The sequence below is a fragment of the Pan paniscus genome, chromosome 6 (genome assembly GCF_029289425.2).
Source record: "Pan paniscus chromosome 6, NHGRI_mPanPan1-v2.0_pri, whole genome shotgun sequence".
Taxonomy (NCBI): Eukaryota; Metazoa; Chordata; class Mammalia; order Primates; family Hominidae; genus Pan; species Pan paniscus.
The window spans coordinates 93261473-93272120 of record NC_073255.2 but is presented as its reverse complement, the minus strand read 5'-3'; the positions used below and the strand labels follow the sequence as shown (position 1 = coordinate 93272120).

General features: G+C 36.7%; 1 long non-coding RNA gene across 2 annotated transcripts in view; it reads left to right on the top strand.

The window, feature by feature from the left end:
* Nucleotides 1–4378: 4378 nt before the first annotated feature.
* The window catches only part of LOC117975059 (uncharacterized), an 83010-nt gene continuing 76740 nt past the window's right edge, over nucleotides 4379–10648 (top strand). The window contains exons 1-3 of one of the 2 annotated variants that reach the window (XR_010112618.1): nucleotides 4379–7399; nucleotides 7774–7880; nucleotides 8912–9051. This is a non-coding gene — a long non-coding RNA (uncharacterized LOC117975059). Of the gene's footprint in view, nucleotides 9052–10648 lie in introns of both variants that reach the window. The other variant, XR_008625863.2, reaches the window with a different exon arrangement.

Genomic DNA, 10648 nt, shown 5'->3' with positions numbered 1-10648 from the left:
CTTAAGCCCAGAAGTTGGAAGACCAGCCTGGGCAACATAGGGATTCTCTGTTGCTACAGAAAACTTTCTAGAAATTAGCTGGGCGTAGTGGCACACACTTGTGGTCTCAACTACTTAGGAGGCTGAGATGGGTGAACTCATGAGCCTGGGAGGTTGAGAATGCAGTGAGTTGTGATTGTGCCATTGCACTCTAGCCTGGGCAACAGAGTCAGACCCTGTGTCAAAAGAAAAATCATAATTGTCTCAAATTATTTCTGAAATAATTTTATCATACTATATTTGACCACACATTTATTATTATGTACGATTTCATATGCTTAATTTTAATAGAATAAAAATTTATATTTCATTTTCCCCATGTGCTTATTAACGATTTATATGTTCTCTTTCTTTAAACATCAGATCATATTCCTTGGCCACTTATCTATTGGAATTATAGGATTTTTTGATTGATTTCTGAAGTCTTCATTTATTAATATTGTTACTATTAATAATATTGATATTTCATCTAATGTGACCTTCTTAATTGTATTATTTAACTTTGTATTCTTTTTGAACAAGGTTCTAACTTGATGTACCAAAAATCCATTTTTACTGTAATATACTTAAAATGATAACCATCTCATTATCTTGTGATTTAATGAATTATTATTTTTATTTCTCCCTGAATTCATGTTTGAATGTTTGCATCTCATATCTTATTTTGGAATAATATATGAGTTGAGTATATAAATTCATTATTTTCTAAATAGCAAACTGATTACCAAAACAGTTTTATTAAATAATCTGTCTCCTTCTCACTGGTTTGTGATACCTCTATGACTGTAGTAGTTCTCATGGAAGATAAGGCCTAATTCTTATAAATATGTTTTGTAGTGTTCATCGAGGTCTACCTAATTTTGTTAGTACCATGTTCACTTAAGTATTATAGTTTTATAACATTTGATGTCTATTATGTCTTGCTCCTCATTTTAATTTTTTGAAAACTAGCTCTCCTCATATGATTTAACATATGGAATTTGAAATTTTAATTTCCAGTTTTTCAAAAATTATTTCTTTTATTTATAATAAAATTACATTAAATAAATAATTTAGCATGAAGATATATTTAAATATACATCCCTCTTGCTTGAAGCATGGTGTATCTATCCAACTTCTTAAGTCTGCTTTAATTCTCTCTATATTTGGTAGTTTTCATTAAATATACACTAGACGTGTTTCACTGAGGTTACTTTTAGGTATTTTGTTACCACAAATGGGAATGCAATTATAGGCAAAGCAAGCAGAAACATACGGCTTTGATGAAAGCTCTAATCTCAACACTGTCCATATATATTTGACCACATCATTAGACCTATAAAAGTTTGCATTCAGGCAATACTCCAGACTTTATTTGATCTCATTTCTTGTTTTGAGCCATCTGGCAAGTATTCACAATTATTGATGGCAAGAATTTCTCAAACTGGATCAATAAAATGTCTTCCTTCCTAAATCCCAGTGGAATACACTGAGGACTGTGGGGAAGTTGATTTACTTAAAGATTCCGACAGTTCTGTAGAGAAAGTAAGAATGGAGGAACTAAAAGCTCTGTCACAGGCTCACTGTTCCATCTATACTTTCCCTTCCTCATCTCATTCTCACCCTGAGCACCAACCACCATATGATGTAGCTGCTGTCCAAATATAAATTTCTAGTCCAGGTCCTCTGATGAACCATAGCATAAATATATCTTCACTCAGACAAGCTCAATTTGTCCAAAACTGAACTCAAAACAATTTTGCTCAAGTAGGTTACTTCTGCATTCTATATGGGCAATGGCACTACTATCCCCCCAGCTGGTTATGCCTAAAAGAGACTATCTTAGTTTTTTGTTTCTTTTTATTTCCCCTAGAGTGTAGTCTCCACGTCTCCTTAACATCTCCTTAGTGCAGAACCTCCTCTGCATCCTATCTGCTACTGCCTTGGTTTAGGGCCCCGTTTTCCCTCTCCCAGGCCTGAGCAATAGCTTCCCCACACTTCCTCCTCTATAGTCAGCTACTCCCACCATCTATCCTTCCCACTTTAGACAAAGGGAACTTTCTAAGAAGCAAATCATTGTTGTTGACTTTTTCTCCCTTCCAAAATACTTCAATGGCTCATTATTAACTTAAGGAGAAAAAGTATTCTATTTACCTGGACAACTATATAATATCTTGCGTATTACTCATCCTGCTAAGTAACCCTTAGTTAAGTGAAAGCATTTGCATTGCTAAGGTAGTAACAGGAAACAGAGTGAAAGAAAATAGTCTGCCGAGCCTGGTGGCTCATGCCTGTAATCCCAGCACTTTGGGAGGCTGAGGCAGGTGGATCACAAGGTCAAGAGATCGAGACCATCCTGGCCAACATGGTGAAACCCCATCTCTACTGAAAATACAAAAATTAGCTGCAAGTGGTGCGGGCACTACTCGGGAAGCTGAGGCAGGAGAATAGTTTGAATCCAGGAGGCGGAGACTGCAGTGAGCCAAGATGGCGCCACTGCACTCCAGCCTGGCGACAGAACGAGACTCCATCTCAAACAAAACAAAACAAAACAAACAAATAAAATAGTCAATAATCAGGCATTGAACATTCAGCTAGGAAACCTGAGGGAATCAGCACAGTTTATACCAGAATCCAGCTCCCACTCCGGGAGAGATAAGAAGAAGACTACTACTGAGGCTTAAGACAGTGTAGAGGAATGAGGAAAAGCGACCTAAAATTTTCGTGTCTGGGAGAAGAGGGAATGAGCAGTGGCTGAGGGGAGCAGGAGGTCAGCATGGAGAGATATAAGGAGACAGTTTTGGTGGCCAGCCCAGGGGCTGTGTGAAATCATTGAATGGGAGTCTCACCAATGGCAGAAGCCAAGCCAATGCCTGATTTTTGTGCTTACCTTCAAACTGCCTGTTCCTCTTCTTCCTGTCTTCAGTGGTTTTCCATCAACAGCATGCCATTTGTGGTTCATTCAGAAAAATGGCATTCTGGCCCCATGATTTTGCTTACTTTTTACACAGGCCACTTGGCATGGCCATTCTCCAGTCCCCTTTAATGGTCCAAAACATTTAGAAGACTAAGAAACAGAGAGTGAAGTGAAATTAAGTCCTGAAAGAGCCTTGTGTATCAGGGAAATCCTCAGCACTCCTACTTGGAGGGATGGCACTGCGATTAAAGCACTTCAGCGACATGTGCATACACTTAGCTCTCCAATGTGACCTGTTCCTGTGACCTCCCTTGCTTCAACCTAGTCACCTGTTGTAGTTACCTGTAGATACACCAGGTGGTGGGAAACTTTGACAACTTCACCAGCACTCTTCCTTCTACTGAGAAACTCCCTTCCCTATCCCACATAATTTTCCAGTGCACACGTTAATCTTGCAAGATCATATCTTTTTAAAAAGTGTCTGTCTCTTACCTTGTCATACACATGTAAATAAAAAGGTGCAACAAAGTTTTTGGGTATTGACCCTCACCCACCTCCACTCACCTGTGGCTCCAGCCTCCGGAGCTTATCCATCTCTCTATTACAACAAGTACTCCTTCAAGCAAATGTTGAATAAATGAATGAAAGGACAAACAAATAAATCTGTTCTGTCAATCCTTAACAGCCAGCTGAAGGCTTAAATCAGAGAACTTAAATTGCCCCTGAAATAATCACTGCAATCTGTACTACTCTTCAGACAATTCCCTATTTCTGTCAACCTACCCCTAACTCAATATTTAACTGATTTCTAACTTTGTGTCTCAACTACGTGATGCTTTCCAAAACTAGAATTACCTTGGCAGCCAGGTTTATAGACTTCAAAGAAACCTGATGCTGCTATGGATGGAAATAGGGGGCAAGCTGGTTTGTGTGGTGAGTGCCAACGTAAAGTAAATAGACATAGTGGAGCCAAACATTCACCTGCATTTCAATATGATCAGATTTACACACACACACTCTTAAAGTTAGCGATTTATGCTATGAGAATGAGAATATTTTAGACTTGAGGAAACTGAAATTTAATAAAACCTGTAAGATGGCTGGCTATGACTTTATGTAAGCTGAATAAACATATCTTCATTCAGACTGATACTTCTGCCTTTCTTCTTTGAGTCTGAAATCATCCAAAGCCAACTTTTCAGTTCCTGAATGCTACAAATTATCTTCTATGAAAGTCATTGTTTTGTCTATGAAGCTTATCATAACTTCAGGGAATTTCACATTTGCATTTCTGATGGACTACAGTCTAAGGTGTTAGAAAATTGGTTTCAGCTTTCCCCACCTTTTTTTTTTCCACTGTGAAGCAGCTCATTACAAAATAGACACATTTCTAAATCAAATACTTGAGTTATTATTGATGCATATAGAGAATAGAGATGATTTGGTTAAGAAATGCCTAAAAGTTACTTTCTTGTTCCCATGATTTTCTAGTTGATTGAATGATTTATATGCTCAATTCCAAATTTAAATGTATGGTTTTTAATCATCATGATATAGTTAGTAGAAGGCTTTTAACCTTTACATTTAAGAAGCCCTTAGTACAACTCAAGCTTATTGACTTCTAAAGCTTAACATACAATATTTTTAAATGATTCAAGTCTATACATTTTATAGGCCTATAGTTTGAGCAATAGTAGAAGAATGTTTAAAGAGCCACTTGTTTTCCAATTACTGTAGTCATGGCTCCAAGATAGGCATGAATCCCCACCCTAAAAACAAAACATGAAAAATTGGCATACTTTGAGTAGACTACCTCTGTAAAGTATTAAAATCTCCAAACCCAAAGCGACTCTAAGACTCAGTATAATTCATTTATTCGATGGCACTATAATGGGATTTCTTGCACAATGAGAAGCAAGCAAATATTATCTTCTTTAAGTTCTTAAATGTTTTATTTAGTATCCCTAAATTAGGAAGGGAAACTAAACATTCACATAATCAAATATATAGGAGGGATCTGTATATTCTGTATTTTTTGAAGTTTTTTCTAGTGGCAGATAGCATCTCATTTTGCTGTGATGGGCATTAAGACTGTGATTTTGAGATACGGTCAACCAAAACTTCATGCAACTAATTCCAGGGTTTATAGCAGAAAAGAAATTGTTGTGTACCTCTCATTACAACTCTTAACTATTTTTAAGGTAGCTTATATGGTTGACTTAGGGAAAAGGATGAAGATCCAGAAGAAAAATAGTGAGACTTCAGGTGATAGAGAAAAAGAGTTACAAAATGTTCTAAAAGGATAAAGCCCAAAGGCTGTAGAGCAACACAGTAATATTAAATCCTGGATTAAAGTGAAATGATTTAGGAGACTTTATAAGACATATCTGCAAAGCAATGCCTTTAGAAATATTTATTTAGTGAGCCTAATTATGTAAAATAGTGAGAACTGGTGACAAAGTACAATATTGTCTCTTCAGATATATATTTAACAAAATTAGGGAGTTTTGAGTTCGAGCATTTATCATCCTACTAAAGCCTTTAGCACATAGTTAATTCCATGGCAGGTATTATCCTGTCTTCCAGAGACAAGTACAATGGGATTAAGGAGGATGAATGGACTGTCTCACTTAGCCTGGGAGATTCAGGTGAAGTTTGTGCACAGACTTGAAAGAAATGCAGAATTTCCTAGGGTAGGCAGGAGATGGGGCTTGCGGTGAGGGAAGTAAATTTCAGAAAAAATATCATGTGCAAAAAAGGTACACTGGTATGAGACAGCATGGTGTCTTTAAAAACTGTAGAGCAGTATTCTGATAGCATTTAGTTTAACTCCATCATTATATTTTTAAGCTATTTTTTGTACTATATTTCTAAAACATGTTTCTATCCTAAGCGAACTTACACAAACACCATAACAAGGCAAAATTTGGCGCTAAAGTATAAGCCATAACATTACAAAGGCAACGCATACAGGAGATTTGATATAAGAGTGTTTTGTATATATTTCAATTATTAGCACAGGGTTAGATATAATTCATCACTCAAAACTGATTGTTTTACTTGTACAGAAGCCAGTATGACTGAAGCTCTCTTTTCAGTCAATTAATGTCCACTTGCCTGCCAGTTTTTACCGTACATACCTGTGCCCTCCATGAAGCTAATTCCCCAACTGTTTAGGAAATTCAAATGGAACTCCTAAATAGTTCACACACAGCTTTTGTTAATAAATTACCCAACATATTTCAACCAGGTCAGGCTTCACAGCTATACATTTTTAAAAAAGTGTAAATTAACTCTTGACAAGGGAAATTCAAAACCATTCAAAGGCAAAGCCTGTGAATGAGACAAAGGATGAAAGGAAAATAGATGAAGTAATGCAATAGCCAGCTGAGGAGGAAAGGATGCCAAGTAGCTGTGATACAACAGCATGAAGCAAAGTGACTTCATTAATACTCTGCAAAGTACCAGAATGCTGCACAAGACAACACTTCGTTTCCAAACCAAACACAACCAGAGTTTACCACTATTGATTTTAAGTAGCAGCTGCCTAATTGCTAGAAAGCAGATACTTGAGCAGTTGTTGAGATATGCAAATGCAAATAAGCATTGTCACAAATATATCTGTATCACAGCGAGTATGGCTTTTGGTTTAGTTAGTTACACAATGATTGTGATATTTAGCCATCAGAGTAATTGAACTTTATAAAGTAATCAGCAGTAGCAAACAGGTATATAAATAGCAGTTACTTAGATGATAGTCAAATCACAATTAAAAAATATATAAAGAACTTTATTACTGTGCTTTTATTTCCTAATTTTAAAAACATTTTAATCTATTCCAACAATAATTTACTTTAAAATGATAATCTTTGTCACAAGAATGTTTATTCTATGAATATTTACTCAGCATCTTCCATGTTAAGTGTTTATGATGCAAAAAACAAAAATTTTCCTACAGTTATTTCTGTGTTGCTGACGTTAAAAGAATTCATAGAATAAACAGCTTAGGGAAAAATGATAAATGTGTAATCACACAACTCCTTAGCATTGTTAAATATGTATCTGAAGAGATCATATTATATTATTCAACTCCCTCAAATTTAACAATCTAAAATAGTGATATATTTTGGCTGGTGAAAATTTTAGACTTGACATTCTACTGTGGATTATCAATTTCAAAGAATTACATTGCCAAGAATATGCTACAAATAATGTTCATGTTATACTGAACCTAATCTAGTTTTGCCTCCACAAGTTCAGAAGATACTTCCAATCCTTTGTCAGCAAAAGCATCCATTTTAATTGAGCATTCTGTTCCATTTACTGTATATTTAAGTTGTTGTTATTACATAGCAGGAACTGTACTAGGAGAAGGAGCCAGAAAGGTGGTGACATACTTTTCCTTTCATGGGGAAACAGTCTAATGGAGAGAAGGACAAGTAAGAAACCACAAAGTGTATTTTGGTAAGTGTTTTGAGAGGAGCTCTAGAGGCTCAAAGGAGGAGTTGTTGGTTGGGTCCCCTGAGAAAGCAGGCCTTGAAATAAGGACTTGAATAGAATTAGTTTATTTGGGAAATGATTACAGGGAACACTAGTAGGGAGTGAGGAAGCAAGACAGGAAAGAGATAGAGTCAATTAAAGGCGCGTTGTCCAGCAAGTTCCCACCTGGCTGGCTGAAGCCTAATCCAACTGGGGAAGTTTGGGAAATGGTGTAAGACACAGTCTCAAATTTATCACACCTAAGGGAGAGGGATTTGGAGTATTTATAACTGCCAGCAGTCCTTGGTTGCAGTCTATTCAGAAAGGTATTAATTCTCTTACGCTTATGATTTGCAAAGGAAAAGAAAGTCCTCAGACCAAAACAATAACAGCAACAACCAAAAACTGTTTTCATTTGGAAGGAGGACCAAAAGGAAGGAATAAGGGTCAGGCACTGACTCTACAGGTACTCACTGATCTCTTTGTTATGACTATGGAGTTTTCTTTACTTTATTCCCACATTTTTTCACTGCACTGGGACCTGCATTTTTTTTTCTGTTTTGTCATTTGTCAACGTTTGACTTTCTACTTTTCCTTAGTTAGGTCGTGAGACCAATCACAGAAATTATTTATTTATACATTTTCAAAATGTCTTTTCCTCTCCTACCCTTCTTCATGCTATTTCAAAAATTACACCACTGGATACATTTAAATGTTCTTCCTGTTTTGCATCTAAACCCAGCAGTGAACTATCACTAGAGAAAAACACCTGACTTCAGTGAACACCTGGTCTCAGATAAATTCAGGACCACAGACCTCAAGTAGGTGCTGAGCACAGCCCTGCCATCCTCTTGCTACCCCCATCCTCCACTCCCAAACTTGATTATTTCATAATGGCTCCATGGTCAAAGTTTGATAACCATGCCTCAGCTGATAGTCTTGCCTCCTATTTCACTGAGGAAATGGATGCTGTCATAAAACAAAATACTTCATTTTATCACTAACAATTCTACCTAATTATCATTATCTATGCCCATGAACTCCATTTTCCACCTGTTACAACTGATGAACTTTATTGCTATGGCCAAAACTTCCAATGATACACTGGATCTCATCCCTTTTTTTGTCAACTCAAGAACTTTATTCCTACAGTTATCCATCTTTCCTAAAACATATATCTCTATATCTGTAGGATTAGTTTCATCAGCATTTGAACATACTCTAGGAAGTACCACAGTAATGTGAGCTTTAGTAATTAAATACCAAACTAAATAGCATTTCTAAGCCTCAGTTACTTCATCTATCATAAAGAATAATAAAATCTACCTTTTTGGATTATTGTTAGCATTAAATAAAATGAAGCATAAAAAGCTCCCAAAATATATGACATTGGTTAATAATTTATTATTAATATTCTATTACATAGCTAAATATAACAAAGCTAAAATATTGTCTTCTCTCAAGCATATCTTGATTTGTACATTCATTCTGGAACAGATACTCAGACTCAAAGCTCACTGGAGAGCAGAATGAGTATTCCAAAAATGGCCATCATATGTCTGGACCCATATTCTCTTCTAGAACATTGCCCCTACTCCATCAAGAAGTTGAGTGTATGTACTGCTCTCTGAACCTGGGTAGGTCCTTATGACTTTTTGACTTTTTCAACTGATATGGTATGGCAGAAGCAAAGCTGTGTACATCTAAGGCTAGGCATTAAAAGGGGATAGTGCATCTGCCTGGTGCTAGTGCTCTCTCGCTCTCTCTCTTTTCTCCCTCTCTCTGTCTCTTTCTCTCCTTCTCTTAAAATGATCACCCCTGGAAATGAGCCAAGTAACCCAGGCTACTTGGACCAGCCCATGTTGAAAGAAACTGAAGTTCCCACTCTGTAGTCATGGCTATGCTTTACAGCTGACAGAGCACCACCTTGCCTGCTGTGTGAGTGAGCCATCTTAGAAGCAGATCCTCCAGTGTTCAGATGACTCACATCATCTGGTGTTGTATAGATATGGCTTTTACATAATGACACAAACTCAATATTTTTAAAACATTTATTCATGGAGTAACACTGCCAACTTGGACTGTGAGAGCAGAGACATTAAAAAATGAAAAGGGGTCTTTAGACTCCAAATTTATACAAGCAGGAAGCAGACTGAGAAAACTACTTCATCAAACACATGTTACATATTATGGAAGAGGAAGGATAATTCAGAAGCAGAACCAAGAATTTAAAGACCAGACCCAAGAGCCATGGAGCTGACATGACAAAGTGCCACAGACTGGGTGACTTAAACAACAGAACTTGATTTTCTCACAGTTTTGGAGGCTAGAAGTCTGAAGTCGAAGTGTCAGAAGGGTTCGTTTTTCCTATGGCTTGACTTCTTGGCTTATAGATTGCTGTCTTCTCCTTACATCTTCCCAGTGGTCTTTCCTCTGTGTGTGTCTGTGCTTAATTTCTTCTTCTTAAAAGAATGCCAGTCATATTGGACAAGAGCTACCCGTACAACCTCATTTTAATTAACTCTTTAAACATCCTACTCCTGATGAAGAGTAAACTGAGGCTCAATAAAACCTTAAAGAGTTTATTTGAGCAAGCAACAATTCATGAGTTGGGTAGCTCCAAACCAGAAGTGGTTCAAGAGCTCCAGTGAGGAAATGCAAGGAGGAGGCTTTTATAGGATGAATACAGAGGGAAAGCAAAGAAAATATTTGATTGAGTACAATTATACAATTGCCTTCTTTGGCCTATCCCATTGGAAAGTCTCTAGTTTTACAATTATAAGTTTATTGGCTACTTCTGATTGGTTGAGCTTAAGCTCTGCTTTTCTTTAATATAGGCATTTACAAGAAGTAGCTCAAGTTAAGTTTCACTGATGTTCGCAAATCAAGCAAGGTTTAAGTCATTTATGAGGCCTCACTGGTTTCATCTTCTCAGAGATTTTTTAGGCCTTGTCTCCATTTTAAGGTATTTTAACACTCCAAATACAGTCATATTCTAAGGTACTTGGGATTGGGATTTCAGCATATAAATTTGTGGGGACACAATCCAACCCATAACACCACTGCTTTGGGATTTCTTCTTACATGGTAATAGATAATCCAAACATCCCCTGTTTCCTGATAATATCCTAAATTGTTTACACAGCAATTCTGGGAGTGTCCTTTCTCATTCACTTTTGAACCATTTAAGGACTAGGACTTTACTTTGTGTTTCTGTAGTCTTCATGCATAGCA